Below are 16,707 nucleotides of genomic sequence, written 5' to 3'. Positions count from 1 at the left end.
GTAAGCACCTGTTTGAAAATATCAGCTTAAGGACCTTTCTTTCAGCTACAGACCAATTGGTGGTAAGGGTAATAACATGGTTTTAGTTACCTTCAGGGAGGGCTACTGCAGTGTGGTATCCTTGGTACTGAAGACAAAACCCAAATGGTCCAACATGACAGGATAAACTGAGGAAATTGCATTGCATTAGCATTCTGCACAATGCACTGTTCTACCATCCTCTAGGTCTGGTTCACACTCTTGACAGTAACCTCTGAAGCGGACAATAGGTTTAGGCCTGGATGCCTCAGACACAATGAGTGGAATTTTGTTTGGCTTTGTGTGTCTAAATGGCAATTTCCTAGCCATCTGCTTGGCTATTTTTGACCCGCGCTTTATGCAGTGACAGCCTAAGACCATGTATGTACACTGAGTATGTGTAGTGGGGCTACACACTAGCTGGGCACATAGCCTACTCCAGCCTAAGTCCTGGGGGAGGAAGGTGCTCCCATGTTTTAGCTTCAATAAGTGAGTGGCTAGGGCACTTTCCCAGGAAGCTGCAGTTCCTTCATCTCTCTGACTTCCTAGCTTGATGCTCTTACCACTGTACCATAGGCCAGATATTATCCAAACACCTTCTCTGGTGTTCTCACTGTCACTCAGGGATTGGATAAAATAGACAGAGAGCAGTGCAGTAAGTTTCTGCCCCATTGGGAACAAAGTTCCAAGCTGGCCCCAAACAGATTCTGTGTGTAGTGAGGGTCATGAAGTGGGTGTGTATTCAGCCCGGGGCCAATTCAATACCCACCCTGTGCTGTTTGGGGGACAACTCAGGACCCAGGGCCAGCACGAGGGGACAAATGCTGCAGCTCTGCAAGCGAGACCCAGCCTGTGGGCTGGATCTTTGACAACCCATCAGTAAACAAGAGTTCTCAGAGCACAGAAATACAAAACAGTCTCCTTTTTGGTATTTCACAGTTGATGTGAAGCTCCTATTGGTATAAAATTGTTAACATTACAAACAAAAATACCTTTTATTTCAAGATTGTTATAAAGACTAAGGGCTCCTATACATGTGCAAGGAACCTGCTCTGACACACTGTATAATTCCAGCAGGTCGGAGCAGACTCAGTTAATCAAGATGGCTGGAGCATGGTCACTACCACATTTCAGTGTCACATATATCAGCGTCCCCACGCTGAAAAATGGCAGCAGGGCGTTTTAAACTAAAGCTCATTCAGCACGCTATAAAGCCCCCCTCCCCCTCCCAAAGCACATCTGTACATACCCTAAGAGGGTGGAAAAATCAGCATACAGCCCCAAACAGCCTATAATAGTAACTGGGGAATCAACTTGTTTGAACCGTTTGCAATAAACCAGGCTGCACAGATACTATATTTAAGAGTTATGTAGGTCAGTCATGTAGTTCAAACTAAAAGTAGTAGAAAGTATGTATATACACTCCAGTCTTTGGCATCTTCAGTAGTGTTATTTATTTCCCTGTATAGTAAAAGGTTTAAAATTAATCACTAAGGATTGTTAATGGTATTTTGGTAACTTTTATGGTCTGAATTTCTGGCACTGTTACACTAAAAGTTTCTGTCAGCATTTCTATTTTTTTAAAAAAAGGCTTTTTGTGGGTTTATACCACAACTGTAAAATATTACATCATGGTGAATCTTGGCATTGCATTCTGGAATGAAAAATGTTTGACCATTTTTACTATATTTTTTGATAAATAAAACAAGGGGAGGTAAATCAGGCAAAACACTTTGAATAAGATACATTTTAGAGCTTTTTTCATCACAGTCCTGTTTTGTTTTACACCATCTGATTCTGATCTCCAAAATGCAGCCTCAGGTCATCATGAATCTTATAATATACTCTTTAGATTAAGTTCAAGATATGCAGCAATAATATGCATTTTCTTATCAAAGATCAGAATTGTTCCTTTCTTCTACCTCCATTTTACCCTCATCCTCTTATCTCTGTTGGGTTTCCTCTCTTGGTATTTTATCTCCTTCTAGTCTCTTTTATTGCCTCTTCTCTTTCTTTCCCCCCCACAAAAAATATTGGCTGAGTTCTCCATGGTTCTCGCTAGTTGGAGGCCCTGAAGCAAGTAACTGTCTAAATATCTGATTAGTAAAATACAGTTCAGGCCACAACACAGTCACATGTACCACAGCTTCGTAAAAGATAGGAATCAGGGGGATGCTGCATCTTCTTCAAGGTCTTTAAACAAATCACCTACAGTAACTGTATGTAGTGCCTACTGTGGACTATGAACAGAACTTTAGGTTCTACTGTACCATAGATAAATATGCACATTTTGAATCTAATCTATTAGTACCTGTGTTACCTACATCCCAAGAACATTAGGTAGATACGGAAAATGTAGTCTGATATTCTGGTGCAACTTTGTAGCATAAATACAAATGATAATTAATAAAATGTACTGGGATTTTAATTCATAATAACTGTGTTTCTGGATAATCAGTTTTTGACTGTATATATTTAAATGAAACTTAATGTCTCAGACATATATGCTTTGCATATTTATGCCCAACTAAAGGGTTAATGAGGTCTCAAAATATATATGTAAATCAGCTAAGCTAGAGTCTGTGAGCTACTGTATTCCTATGGACTATGAATTCCTGAAACACTCAGATAAGATGTATTGTGACATCTAAAGAGCTAAACAACATTTACTGCAGAGCAGGTTGAAATTGCTAAGAAAAGTGTTGGTATCTGAGTTTTTGCAAGACTGTGTTAGCCTGCTTTCTTGATTTTTCATTAACTGTAAATCTTCCCATGGTTAAATACAAGAAAAGGAAATCTAGACATATGCTTTGTGACTTGATAATACATGATGATTAACTTTACTCATTTACTGTAACTAATTTATGCACATTTTCTAAAAAATTTTAGTACTGTGCTAAAGCATGTATCTGCTCATGCAATAAGAAGTACCTAAATACACAGTGACAGAATAAGTATCACTGCAGTATTTCATGTCCTGTCACACTGATCCACAGATAATGGGATTCTGGGAAACAATTGATAAGAGATCTTCCCTTGTGCACCAAATTATCTTGGTTTCTCCCACAACAAAACCAGCAATAAAACTGTCCATTCCCTCTCTACCCTTTTGCAAAGTGCATCTTGGCCAAGCTGGAGATTCTTGGCTTTGAATTTCCCATTTCAGTTCAGGAAAGAGCATTTCCTCTGTCACCTTTAACAATCTTTTATATGACTTACTCCTATTTAAATAAACACAACTCTATCCTTGGTGTCAGTTTTCTTTGTAAGTAGTGCTTTTTGTTTTGTTTTTTAGGGAATATAGACTTCAAATGCTCTGTATTCTGATATGCACACACAACCCACATTCATTGGAGCAGAAGTTCTATGCATTCATCCGAATGCAAAATTTGTACCCAAATGTTATAACTAAAATATATTGGTTTCTAAATTTTGTTAGCCTTCAGCTCCAAGTATGTTGCCTATTATAAGCAACAATGTATGGCAGAGTAAAGTTCTCACAAACACATGAACTTATGCCAACTGTGTTTTACAATCACCTGGGCATAGGTAGACTCCCAAGTATATTAAACCCTGCTCCTCAGAAAAGAAAAAAAAAGTTATTCCCTTCAGTTGTTTCTCCTTGTAGGAATGCTGCTGCTAATTCCCTCAGTTTTTCATCCTTTCTTAAAAAAATAGTGTAGGAGGGAAATATTAAATGCTTTGCAAAAGATGGCCTCTGTACATCACGCACAAGTGTATAAGCACATGGTATATTATAAAGTACAACAATCAAGCTCCATCACTTTTCCTTTATAATGTGATTTTATTTCATAGACATTAGGGCTGGAAGGGACCTCAGGAGATCATCAAGTCCAGCCCCCTGCCCCAGGGGCAGGAAGTCAGCTAGGGTCAAAGGATCCCAGCAAGATAAGCTTCCAAACATTTCTTAAAAGAGTCCAGAGTAGGTGCTTGCACCACCTCTGGAGGGAGCCTATTCCAGGCCTTGGGGCCTCAGACAGTAAAAGGTGAAAGGTATAATATTAGAAGGCAATAGACCACAACAACAACAAGTTTATTCCCCTATGCAGTACATAGTAGATAAAAAAGCTATAATGCAAATTTCCATACTTTTTCCAGCAGTGATAGACTTGATCCTGACTTCTACAGGCAAGAATCCCCATCATGGTTACTGGGGCTCACAGACTGACAGTTGATGCAAAGGCCCACTAGAAAAAAAACCAAAAAAGAAACTTACTTAGGTAGGCCACTAACTACAAATCAGCTCTTTTTATCACTGTTGTAATCTTGCCAGATCTGACCCCAACATTTTCAGAAACACTGTCCTGATTTCAGTTGGATCCAGTGTCAAATGACCAATAGCTTTTTATTTATTTATTTTTGAACATCTGGCATGGCTTTTAGACACACTTTTTTGTCTAAATATCTTTTATTAGAATGAATAAATAAATAAAGGAACAATTGAGGAGAGGAAAATGCAGTTAATTATAAGGCAGCAGGATAAACTTACAATCACTGAATCAGTCCCTTTTTTCCTCCCTAAAAACTAAACGTAGCAGAATGTTAAAGGACATTTCTCCCTGTGCTCCCTGAATATTCCACAAAAACTAGACACAAGGGCTTTGACCAATAAAAATGGTATCTATTATATTTACAAGGAGGGAGAAAAGTCAAAACTAGCACTTCATTTCAGTAATTTATTAATTGGAGGAATTTGTTAGGACATACATAATTTACTACTCTTGGAACTGATTCTTCAGTTCCAATTTGTTCCTGGACAATTTATATGAGTAAAGGCCCTTGACAAATTATTTAGAAATTAAAACTGACCTAATAAAAACAGAGCATACCTAAAGTGTAAACCAGTTTAAATCTTAACTTATTTCACAGTGCCTCAGTAAATTATACAAGTGTACATTTCCTTCATACTTCAGTGACTATGTATAAGCCCATACAGCAAACTGCAGACCACATCTGAATTTGACATTACCTTTCCAAGAGATTGAGAGGGTGTTTGTACGCATGACAATTTTTCCATGTACACATGACGCAAATTGCCATTTGTGTAGCTTAATGGCGTCACCATATACATGTGCATGAGGTTTGGGTGTCTCAATTTGTCCCACATCATGACAAAATAGACTACATTCTGATGTAGTTTAGTTTGACACGTGGCAAACTATCCCATTGTGACCAAAAGTCTGTCATGTGTACATGGCAACTCACTAAATTAAGTGTCCTGTGCCCCCTTGCCCACCAGGTGCCACTACAATCTGCAGGTACATGCAGGTAATTTGCAGTGTAATTTGTGGGTATTCTGTGTAATGAATGTTTTAGCACACCAGGTGTAGCTGCAGAGCCCAACACAGATCAATCTTCTGCTGACCTCTTTTTTTTAGTTAATTAAATAAATTAAATACGTTTTTAATAGCACTGTTGCATTATACATCTGGTTTATAAAGGTCACAGGTATGTGAATTTAGAGTATTTGAAACAAGATAGATAAAGCTTTGTATATTTGTTGAGTGTTTGCAATATATATATTGCCTGCAGTACATATGAAATACTATATTTATATGATCATGATTCACTGCTCTAATTTTTGTCAGCTGCTAGTTTCAAGCCTGCCAAGTTTCACATCTGGCAGTTTTGTACAATATTTAGATTTGAAATCAGTATGTGGTTAGTAATAACTACAAAAATAAGTTAAAAGATCCCAGGACATTATTTATTTTTAATATGCTTTGACAATTTGCTTTCCTAAGTCACTCACATGAATCCTTTTTTGTGGGACACCTTTTTAATTTTGCTGTTTGGTTTCACCATACTAGTTTTACAACACTGAAGTGAAACACAAACTAGTCCATCTTGGCCACAAGCATTTGTACTATCAGTTATTACTATCTTGAAATGCTAGCATTTAAATATTACTTGAAAACTTGTTCTTTTGCTACAAGAGGGGAAAATGTATATCTCTTCTGATTTAATACTCTCTCTACTGGAACCACATTCAGTATTAACATAATAATACAATGAAATAGTAAAATGGACCTATTATAAAGTTTTTCTGTCCTTTGTTCTTCCTTCCGTGTTTTCTTGAGATGGCCCTGCTGTCACTGTTTCTCTCTTGCCTCTGTATTTGTTTATCTGAATCTGATATTGTCAAACAGAATCTTTTTTACAAATATTACTGTCATTAAACAAAGTTCTTTATCACTCTTTGCATTTACCACTTGTGGCATTAAAAGTAGCACATATAGTGCTGAGGTGAAAGGCATACTTGCTGCTTTCTTCAATGGCTTTGACATTTTAAATTATTTTCACTTTAACTTAAGTCTTGAACTCGTTTAAAATGTAAGCTAAATTTAAAATATAAACATATGTAGCTGCTATTTAAGCAGTCCAGATGACAGGGGGAAAAATAACACTTCAGATTTTGAAAGCCCTTCCACTGAAGTGAGTACTGAAGTGCTTTACATCTGGTGGTCATATAACTGATTTAAACCAAGGCCACTGAACATGAAAGGTGAGTAAAGTTCTCTGATAATATCTGTATAAGGCCTTGCTCCTACTTATTTATTACTTGCTTTTATGGTAAAGCTAGAGGCTTCATCCAAGATCAGTACCTTATACTTCTAGGAACTGTAAGCTATGCTGTAAAAGCTCACAACCTAAATGACGTTACAATATCAGTCAGTGGCAGAGTTAAGACTAAACCCAGGCCACCTCTGTTCCCATCCCATTACCCTGCCTACTTGACCATTTGATCACTTAATCTTGCCAGGGACTGTACAAGCAGACCCTGGGGCCCATGTACCCCATTATCTTTAATGGGATGTTAGGAATAGGAGCTGCCTGTGGAGAGTCACTTGTAGAATTAGGTCCTGAAGCTGAGAAAATACTGTAAATATTCTAGAGACAGATAGGCATATTAGTACAGAGATAACAATTAGTGATTGTATATATATGAAATAAGTGGGCCTAATTCACTGTTCCTTGAGCACAGGGCCAAGGTAACTCTGATTCCAGTCTGGGCTATGGCTCCGGCTTAGCAGTGTGGGGGCAGGACAGAGAATTGCCAGTGGCACATGACCAGCAGTTTATTGTTGCTGGGGGAGATGTCACCTCCCTTTTGTTGCCAAACACTACTGTTGTGGCCATTCAACACTCATATCATTGGCAAAAAAGGAAGTGATACCTCAACTTGCAGCAGTGAACCTTTGGCTACTGCATCATATGCTGCCATTGCACAGGGTACAGTGCCAGCCAATTATGCCTCTGCCAGGAAGGCATTCATACATTGAGACTAAAGCACCTTCTACAATACATTTCCATTCTAATAGCTACTGGCCTTCAGAGATATTTGAGAAGAAGGCAGGATCCAGGAAAAGAAGGAGAATGAGCTACTCATTGAAACACTTGCACTGTGCTGCATTTTAACCCTCTTTCTCTTACAAAGAAAGAAAAATACAAAATACCAACCCTAGAAAAGTGTCCACCAGTGTTTGGTACCAAAGATGCCTCTCCACATTCTAAGTGGTCCTTCTTGCTTAAAAAAAATAATGTATGTCATATTATATCAGATGAATGGTGCCGTTATACTGAGAGATCATTCTGGCAAGTCAGCTGTATCTGCTGCAGTTCGATCATCCACCTTAACCAATAGTTTTTGATACTGCAACCTGTCCTATCTGCTAAAGTGATTACATTCCCACCAAGTTTTCATGGTTTTTTAGGAGCTGGAACTTAAATGATAAGGGAAGAAGGTTCAGTGGTGTAAATGACTATTAGTACTTTGGCTTTGTTTTGACTGAAGGGTCAGAGTTAAGACTGGCTGGCTGCCTGACATATCAAGCCATGCTAATTAATTGTGATACTCAAGGCTGGTTGGAAAATTAGCTGGTATTTCAGAAAAAAAGCATTTTAGTTTGAAATTTATTTTATTTCTTGTTCTATAATCCCATTCGGCTGGTTACATCATGGATAGTTTGCATGCTCCTATGAAAATTTAATCACTGGATTATGTAATAGTTTAATTACTGTATTTTTCAGCTGAACATATTTTCACACAAACATCTGGTAACTTGAGAGAACTATTAACTGTACTAGTTTCAAGTCAGGAAGAAAGCAGAGAAAGATAACTCAAACAGGAATTGTTTTGGTGAGCTTAGTTAGAAGCTTCCTACATTTGCTTTCCTTGGCAGTGAATTTTAAGTGATGGACGTCCTAGCAACTGCTTTTATTATGTAAGAAATAGTAGCTAATACACATTAGAAACACTATTTTTCAGTGTTCTTTGTTAGTTGTGAATCCTGTTAAATCACAACATCATTGCAAAACTAATAAAATACATGGTTTTCAAAATATAATTCACTTCTGTGAGAAACAGTAGCTGAGACCTGATGTGGTCCTATGGCCAGAACACTGGGCTGAGACTTCTGAGACTCAGCTTTGCTATCTGTCTGCTAGGAAACCTTGGGCAAATCATTTCAGCTATTACAGAATTACACATAAACTGGTATAAGTGGCTGGAAATTGATTCAAATCTGTAACACAACAGAACACACAAACTGCGTCAAAATGGCCAAAAACAGTATAAGATAAACCTTGATGGATTTAGTATCAAATTTCACTGATTTAAGTTAAATTGTTTTACTGAAATTCTGTCCCAGATCCCCTCCAGATTCAAGTTTACACTCTGGGCACAGACAGAAGAGCAGCTCCCTATTGCAACTTAAGAACGCTCTGCAGGAAGTGCTACGAGTTGCAATGATACGCTGCCTTCAGGAGTTGGGGATTCCAGCTGTGGTCTGAGAGTCTGCAGCTCAGTCTCCACAGCAACACCACTCCTTCCTCCCTCCCAGTCCAGACACTGTTTTCAGAATGAAAATTAGAGGACCTAAGGGGGAGGAGAGAATGGGAGAGAGGAAAGGGAACAGAGGGAGCTCATTCTTGGGAGAGGGCTCTTCCCAAGCCAGAGCTGGAGGGCGGGGTTGGTGGATTGGAGCTCCACCCCCCAACCTGGGGGAGAGTCCAATACACCTGCCCACCCTCCAGCATCAGCTGAAAAAAACCCAGACCAAACTCCCTCTACTCCCTTCCCCCCCTCCCATTCTGAAAACAGCAACAGGCTGGGATGAAATGTGTTCATCTGAACCCTCATGCAATGAGGATTCAGCTTTTTGTGGGATCAGGCCCTTTTAAAGCAGTCTGCAGCCATGCACTTCTGTTTGGCCACGGCTTTAGAGTACTTTCTGGAGCCAGATCAGATGAAAATTGTCATTTCTATCTGTGCCCACAGTCCCATAGCATCCCAGGATGCTTTGTACCTCCCCTGCAAGCCCCCCTCAAAGGGTGGGCAGGCTAGCCTAGGCCCAAACTGTCTGCTCCAGCTGAGCAGGGAGGCATACTCTAGTGCCCCCCTGGCTTCTGGCCTGGGCCACTACAGACACGTGGCTGCATATCCAGAATCAAAAGTGAATGTCTGTTCACTTGATCATTGGTTCAATCTACACAGTTTAGACAAACCTATGAAGATTAGATGGATTCAGCCTAAGGCTTTTTGACTTTCTGTACTTAGCCTTCATCTCTGTATCTTCCTATTCCCCATTTATAAAATGGGAATAAATATACTGACCTTCTTTGTAAACCACTTTGTGATATTCTGATGAAAGGTGATTCAGTAAGAGCTATTTATTATGACTAAATGCAAGAATTTCAACAATTTCAAGCAGTTTGGAAATACCTCTAATTAGGCTATAAGTACTCCTAGAAGGTGGCTAAAGAAATCAATTTCCAAACTTAATTAATCAAATATAAATCTAAATTTTATATATAAACTGGGCCAGAGAATAAAGCCTGAAGCAATAAGGACAAGCTAAGGAAGATGTAGAGCAGGTTAACTAAAATGTGATGGGCTAAATTACTCTTTTTAAGCTGTAGAAAGCTCTTTTCTTAATCTCAAAGGATCATGTATTTATTGTCATGAGAGCTAGATAATTCTGCTTTGAATGAGTGTGTATAGCTCCCATAGAAGAGAATTGACATTTGAAGGCAACAAGAGCAGTTAGAGCCTGATCCAAAGCAGGGATCCTGGTTTTCTCTGATTAAAAAATCTCCAATTTTTGGATCAAAAGAAGTACTCCAAAATCCACATTTTTCCATGTTTAAAATGAAACACCATTATATATCTATTCGCGGCGTTTCGATTTAGTCACAGAAAAAATTGGATTTTGGGTTACGTTTTTTAAACTGAAAATTGGGGATTTTTTTAAATCAGAGAAAACCAGGATCCCTGTATATTACTAAAATCAGTGGAAGTCTTGCTTGAGTAAGGAGTGTTGAATAAGATACTTGGCATACTTCACAAAGCTACTTCTGGATGAAGAGGAGGAAGGAAGGACTTGTGACTAAAATGGAGTACAAGAGGCACATCTACACGTGATTAATGCGCACGAATAAACTCCACAGCTTATTGCCTGGGAGCAAATAACTCCAGAGCATACTGCTTTGGAGTTTATTCATGCGCAGCACATGGAGCCTGGTCAAAGCAGCCTAGGCTCACAGGGAACCCTGGGGGTCAGCCTGCCAGCCCAGAGCTGCTCCAACCAGGCTTCATGTACTGTGGAGGGGCTAGCAGAGGCACGAGAGTGGTTCAGTGTGGGGTTAGTCAGCAGGCAGCCCCTGTGCTGATACTGCTTGTGCCCTGGCCAGTCGCAGCTACATATGCACTGCTGTGCATGAAATACTCTACAGCAGGTTAGAACTAGTATAGAACTCCTAACCTGCTGCAGAGTTTATTAGTTTTGTGGACCCTAATATGGGTGCATGTGTAGATGCTGAGATGTTTACTGTGCAGTTAATTAGTCAACTGTGCAGTAAATGTCTTGTGTAGATATGCCCAAGAAGTCATATGCATAATTATATGCAGGCTTTGCCATATGTTCTTCGTGTGATCTAAGGCAAGTTGTTTAATTCTTTTGGCTTTCCCCCTTGACAAATATTTGGTAGAATTTAATAGAAAGGCATACCCTTGCTATGGAATTCTATAAGATGATTTTTAAAAACCATTACAAGCTACAAGTTGGAGGCTTCTATGAATCCATCTGGTTTTCCTGTTATTACACTGAATAGAACTTTTCCAAACATACAATTCATGTGTTTTTAAATAAGGGTAAAAATTTAACTCCCCCACTAGGGCATTGGGAAGATGGAAGCGTGATTCTGCTCCCACTGAAGTAAGATGCACACTTCCCACTGCAAAATCAAATCCTTAATGTAACGATGTTTGTAAACCTTTTTGAGAACTTCTTATGCATGAACAACATAGATGCAGCTGCTTTCATTTCAGTTGCACACAGCCCTCGCTATTAATCTCCTGTACAGTTTCCACATTTCCCATGTGAGCAAGATCAATATTAATGTACACTTTGAGTACACTAGTTAACACGTGGTTTCTTTATGTCTAATCTTATTAGCACATGTGACATCTATTTATTATTTTTCTTGAACTGAGTATTACATAGTCATTAGAAAATTAAGCTAAGAGTTTATTAAAGGCATGCAGGAAGTGCTGGAAAGTCAGAAAATGGCAGTGTCAACTCTGCTGCTACACTGTATGCATTTGTGACAGGGGGCCGTCTTCGGCTGCATTTTTTTTTTAAATATGCCGGTGTGCCCCCATCAAGTCTTGCTGGATTTTTCTTTTCTGAGGATCAGCTTCTCCTGCCATGACTTGATTTTACTTGGTTCTAAAGAAAGGGGGAGGTTGGCCCACAGGTTCCCAGATGGCCCCAGGCTCATCACCCATAGGATAATGAGGTGTTGCCTTAAGGGCAAAAATGCACGCTCCTACATCCCCCATGCCTCACAGATAGTTTTATAAATTTCTCTTTATGTCAGGGTCTCAGCTGCTGTGGGCTTACCCCCTCTCTCTCTAGCAAGGCCTGTCAGTCAAAACCCACTAATTGGGGCTTGACTCCGAGGCTCTAGCTCTCTAAGTCACTTGGGATCAAAACCCTCCATTCCATGCTCTCTGCGACACCAGGCCTACTGCCCCTTCTATACTGTGTGTCCCCCCTGTGATGCCAGACTGTTGGGGCCTCAGCCCCCTTCAGCTTTGCCCCTCTTTCTGTAGTTAGGGCCTTTCGCCTAAGTCCACCCACTAGGACTTGGCTTCAAGGCTCCTATCTCCACTTCACGCAACTTTGGGCATGTGGCCTTAGCGCAGCACCACTAGTACAGCAGGGCTTCTTGAGTCCTCTATCACAGTGCCCCTTGGCCTCCTCCACCCCTACAGCCTCAGCCACAAACCACCAGTGTTTTTAACATCAAATATAAACCATAGGCTCCTATGGCCATATAATGAAAATAATAATAAAGAAATAAGAGAGGCAAAGTGCCTGCTTACTTTATGTGATTGTGCTTCTGTCTCACAGCATAGCATAATCTTCCCAAACAGGCTGCTGCAGCTGCACCATAGTTATCAGGAATCCCCCCTCCCTGCTGCCTCTCTGGCCTTCTCCATCTGCAGTTTATATGGTTCTGGCCTTTCCCTTCCTGTCACCTGACCAGCTGGCAGGGCTCAATCCTTAACCCCTACTCAACCGGCCAGCTGTGCCCAGAAGCTTCTGGATTTAAAGGGACCACCCTGTTTCTAGGTGATAGGGCTAGGGTTCCCCGTTACAGAATTACAATAGTCTTTAACTAGATTATCACACTGTATAATACAATGTACCATGTATCTATAGTATTTATGTATGTGCCATATTGAAATCATTTGTTTTACTTTTTTTACTTATTTTTACTTATTTATCTATTTATGTTTGGATAAAAACATCTGCCTTGTATGAAGAGGATACCCTAGATGTGGGTAAACTACTGTTTAGACAGAAACACAGCTACCTGAACTCAACAAGGGGATACAGGTTTCCCTCACTTTATGCAGGTTCTGTATATATGAATTCACTCTTATGCAATGACCTTTTTTATGCCAAAATTCATCATGTGCGAGGTAAATGCACTCTTATGCGATCAGTGTGGTGGAAGCCCACAGTCAGCTGTTTTGTGCGGTGCATTGTGGGAGTGATGCACACCAGAATATAGTTTCCTGTGTGGATCTGTGCTTCTCGCTCATTGTCCGCGACACGTGTTTCTGTAGTTGCCATCCCCATTATGGTAACATTCACCACCATCTTGTCCTTCTGTGTACTGTCTGCTGTTGGTGAGTACCAAAACTGTTTTGGAAAAGTGGTAGAAGTGGGTCTGGGGTCAGTATAGTCGAGGTCTTGGACACATCCCTGTTTGTTACATTGTAAAGTGGGTTTCCTTTATGCAAATTCAAGTTATGTGTCATTTTCCAGGAACGCAGGTACAGCACGAAGTGAAGGACACCTGTATTATATAGATTAAATCATGGAGTGTGTGAAGCTAAGATTGATGTGGCTCCCACCGAAATACCCTGCACAGATCTCTGTGCAGAATTAGCTCCTTAACTGCAATAATATTTGCAACGTTTCTGAGAACCTTAAAGGCAGATATTGGTCCATGGACCTTACTTAGCAAAGGCACTAAAAGCATTCTGGCCCTGTGCAATAGTAGTGCACTAGTTCAGCTTGTTATAAACAATGAATATATAAAATAGGACAAGATTCTCCTGTACTGCAGAGAACCGGAGGAGATTCATCCCTAATGCACAGTCAAAGCAGGGCTTTTCTGCGGTTTCAGTGCTTCTCATGTTTCACTCTGAAACAATTAGTGCCAAAATATACACTAAATCATTCCATGAGCTTCAGCCTACAAGCAGAATTTTCATTCACACTTTCCCATCCTCTGCTGCAGGACTAGAATGTAAGACATCAGTGGAATTCAGACCTACGACCTTCTGAAAACGCACGATGAACCCACTTTGTAAGAGACATGCGTTTCAGTCTTGGGACTTCTTTTGTTGTGTTTGCTATGGCAAAATTACTAAAATAAGATTGTTGGAATGCCTTCCCCCACCCCCTTTCTGCTGTTCTTCTCACAACCACAGGTCTAGAAATAGGTTGATATAATCAGAGAATATATAAATGACATCAATTCTAGCTCAGATTTACAGTTTAAAAAAATGAATTCCCAAAGCCCTATTAAGCTATTCAAGGGGTTAAATATGAACCTTCAGCATTCCAAATAGCAGCATTTCATCTCATACTATGGAGAAAAAATGACTTCCAGTTTCACAACTATAATTTTAGGTTCATAACATCAGAAAACTTTGGAACTTAGCTTTTCTGCTTCTAAAAATATAGAAGAGTTGGCTCTGCATCATTTTCTAACATGTCATTGTAATGGATTTTATTTTTTCATGTTTAATGTACAATTATAACTACATACATGAATTTGTGTGTTCAAAGAATGTCACAATAATTAACTAAGTAATGGGCACACCCAAGTGCAATAGACAACAAGTACTGTAGTTCATTTTAGGATGGTGAAAAGATAATATGGGGTGCATCTTCTGCTAATTAAATGATCTTTCAGTCATACTACTATGTATATATTCTCTATAATTCTGAGAGAAAAGCTTGTAGTGGATGTATATTTACAAGTTTGAAAATGTATATTAGGATCTGATAATCTTTGATGAACAGAAAATTATCAAGGAGAAAGCTCACGGTGAAAAAGTAGGAAGATTCTTGGAACTGTGGAAAGGACCAAGGATGTTTTTGTATAGATGGGGAAGTCAGAGAAGGATACTTACTGCCTAAAGATACAAGGAATGGAGATAATAAAACTTAATTAATGGAATAAGAGAATATAGCAACCAACCGAAATATCAGGTCCTTTCTGGGTAATGAAGTATCTGCAGTTTGAAACTGACTTTGCAATATACCTGTAACTTACTGTGACACTGAAATTTGGGCTTTCCTGATAATTCTGTTATTAAATGTAACAGAACTTATATGAGTGCTCTCATTGAACTAATCCCCCCCCCAAAAAAACAATCACAGCTCTGTGTCACAGGAAGAAAGATATAAAAGGGGTTAGCTTAAAGGGAGAGGTACAGAGATGTTATACATGTGGGGAATTTGGGCCTGTTTGAGTTTCAGGAAATAAAAACAAAGAAGAGATAGAAAAAAATAAGCAGTTTCTCTGTATTTTCCTCACCAATGTTTCATTCCAAGATGCAGCATTTCTTTATATTTGAGATGTGCATGTTTGCAGTAGGATGGATATGTGATCCCTGAGACACGAGGAGTTAGTGGCATGTACTTCTCGTAGTTCATATGGTGGATTGAACTGGTATGTGGTTAATCTCTGCTGTGATTAAAAGAAGTACATAGAGTGTTGATTTCAAAATTCTCAGGCCACACACACATACATACATACATATGTACGCGCACACACACTAATAGCAATTATCTTATTGATTAAAATTATAACAGCAACTGAATACTGTGATTCCAGATATAATTTGGAGGGTTCTAAGATGCTAGAGTGTGCACAACAGAACAGCAAGTTACAAGACTAAAAATAGTTCTAATATTTATAATTGAGTTCATACCAAAATCTATCTACTTGGTCAACAAGAGATTCAGAATAATATTAGACTGTTATAAACCTCAAGAGAAAGTGGCAATGTTATTCAGAGGAAGGATTTATTAGCTCCATTAACACTACATGTTATAGTTGATTAAGTATCATTTTTAAAATACAGTTTGTGACAAGTTATGTAAACCACAGAAAATGATTTACATGATTTACCTCTGTGAGAATATTGCACAGGGGTGGACAATGGAATTTGAAGTTTATTATCAGGACTTTAAAAAGCATTAAACAAGGCATTTTTTGTAATCTGAGGGATATAGGGTCTGTCAAGGCAACCTATGCATATTACACTGGTAAGCATTAAAACATGCAAAGAAATTCACACATACAGCAGTATGTAGTTTTCTCCTAAAGGCCTCTTGTAAAGCTACATTGCCTATATAGTAAGGGAAACTGGTTAAGTTTAGTGTCTGCCAATCTTCCAGTTTCTATAATCAGCAGAGGTCCTGGTTTTCCCTGATTAAAAAAAATTGCATATTCTCTGATAAAAACCCCAAAATCTGTGATTAAAATGAAAGGCCCCTCACTCCTGCCCAAAGCCGCACTGGCCCTGCTGGTTCCCCTCAACCCCCCACTTACAGACCCCTGCCTCCAGAGGGGCCCCAGCTGCCAGGGTTATAAGGCCAGGGACCTGGGTCTACAGCCCCCTGCCCAGCTCCCCCTCCCACCCTGCTGCCTGCCCACTGCAGGCTTGGGCAGGGTAGAGCTGGGTCCCTGCTACTGTGCACTCTCCTCAGGGCAGAAGGGGCCCATGTCCCCTGGACATGTGTGAGGGGTGGGGTGGGGGTGGGTTTCCCGCTGTGGGCTTGGGCTCACACCCTGCTACCCTCCCCTGAAGCCTCTGCAGGCCAGCAGGTGCAACCCAATACTGCAGGGCAGAGTGGGGCCAAGCTGGAAAGCTGCTTGCCACTGCAAGCTCCACAGTGCCCTAGCGATGCATCCCCTGAGCACAGCTGCAGTAAGAGGTACAACATTGCGCCTCCACCTCTGCTGCAGCTGCACATGCAGGGGACGCATCAAACAGTAATAGAATTTGGCCCTAATACTTTCGATTTATTTTTTAATAAGAGGAAATATCATGGGCTGTTGTATAAATGCAGG

General features: G+C 39.9%; 1 long non-coding RNA gene across 1 annotated transcript; it reads right to left on the bottom strand.

The window, feature by feature from the left end:
- Positions 1-4,048: 4,048 nt before the first annotated feature.
- On the bottom strand, positions 4,049-6,134 carry LOC109298253. The gene is made up of 2 exons (XR_002097561.1): positions 6,070-6,134; positions 4,049-4,226 (listed from the first exon to the last, which is right to left on the bottom strand). It is a non-coding gene; the product is annotated as an uncharacterized LOC109298253 (long non-coding RNA).
- Positions 6,135-16,707: the final 10,573 nt, after the last annotated feature.

Source organism: Gavialis gangeticus, unplaced genomic scaffold, assembly GCF_001723915.1.
Source record: "Gavialis gangeticus isolate Ggan-Ray unplaced genomic scaffold, GavGan_comp1, whole genome shotgun sequence".
NCBI classification, from domain to species: Eukaryota; Metazoa; Chordata; order Crocodylia; family Gavialidae; genus Gavialis; species Gavialis gangeticus.
This window is presented reverse-complemented; position numbering and strand designations above follow the sequence as displayed.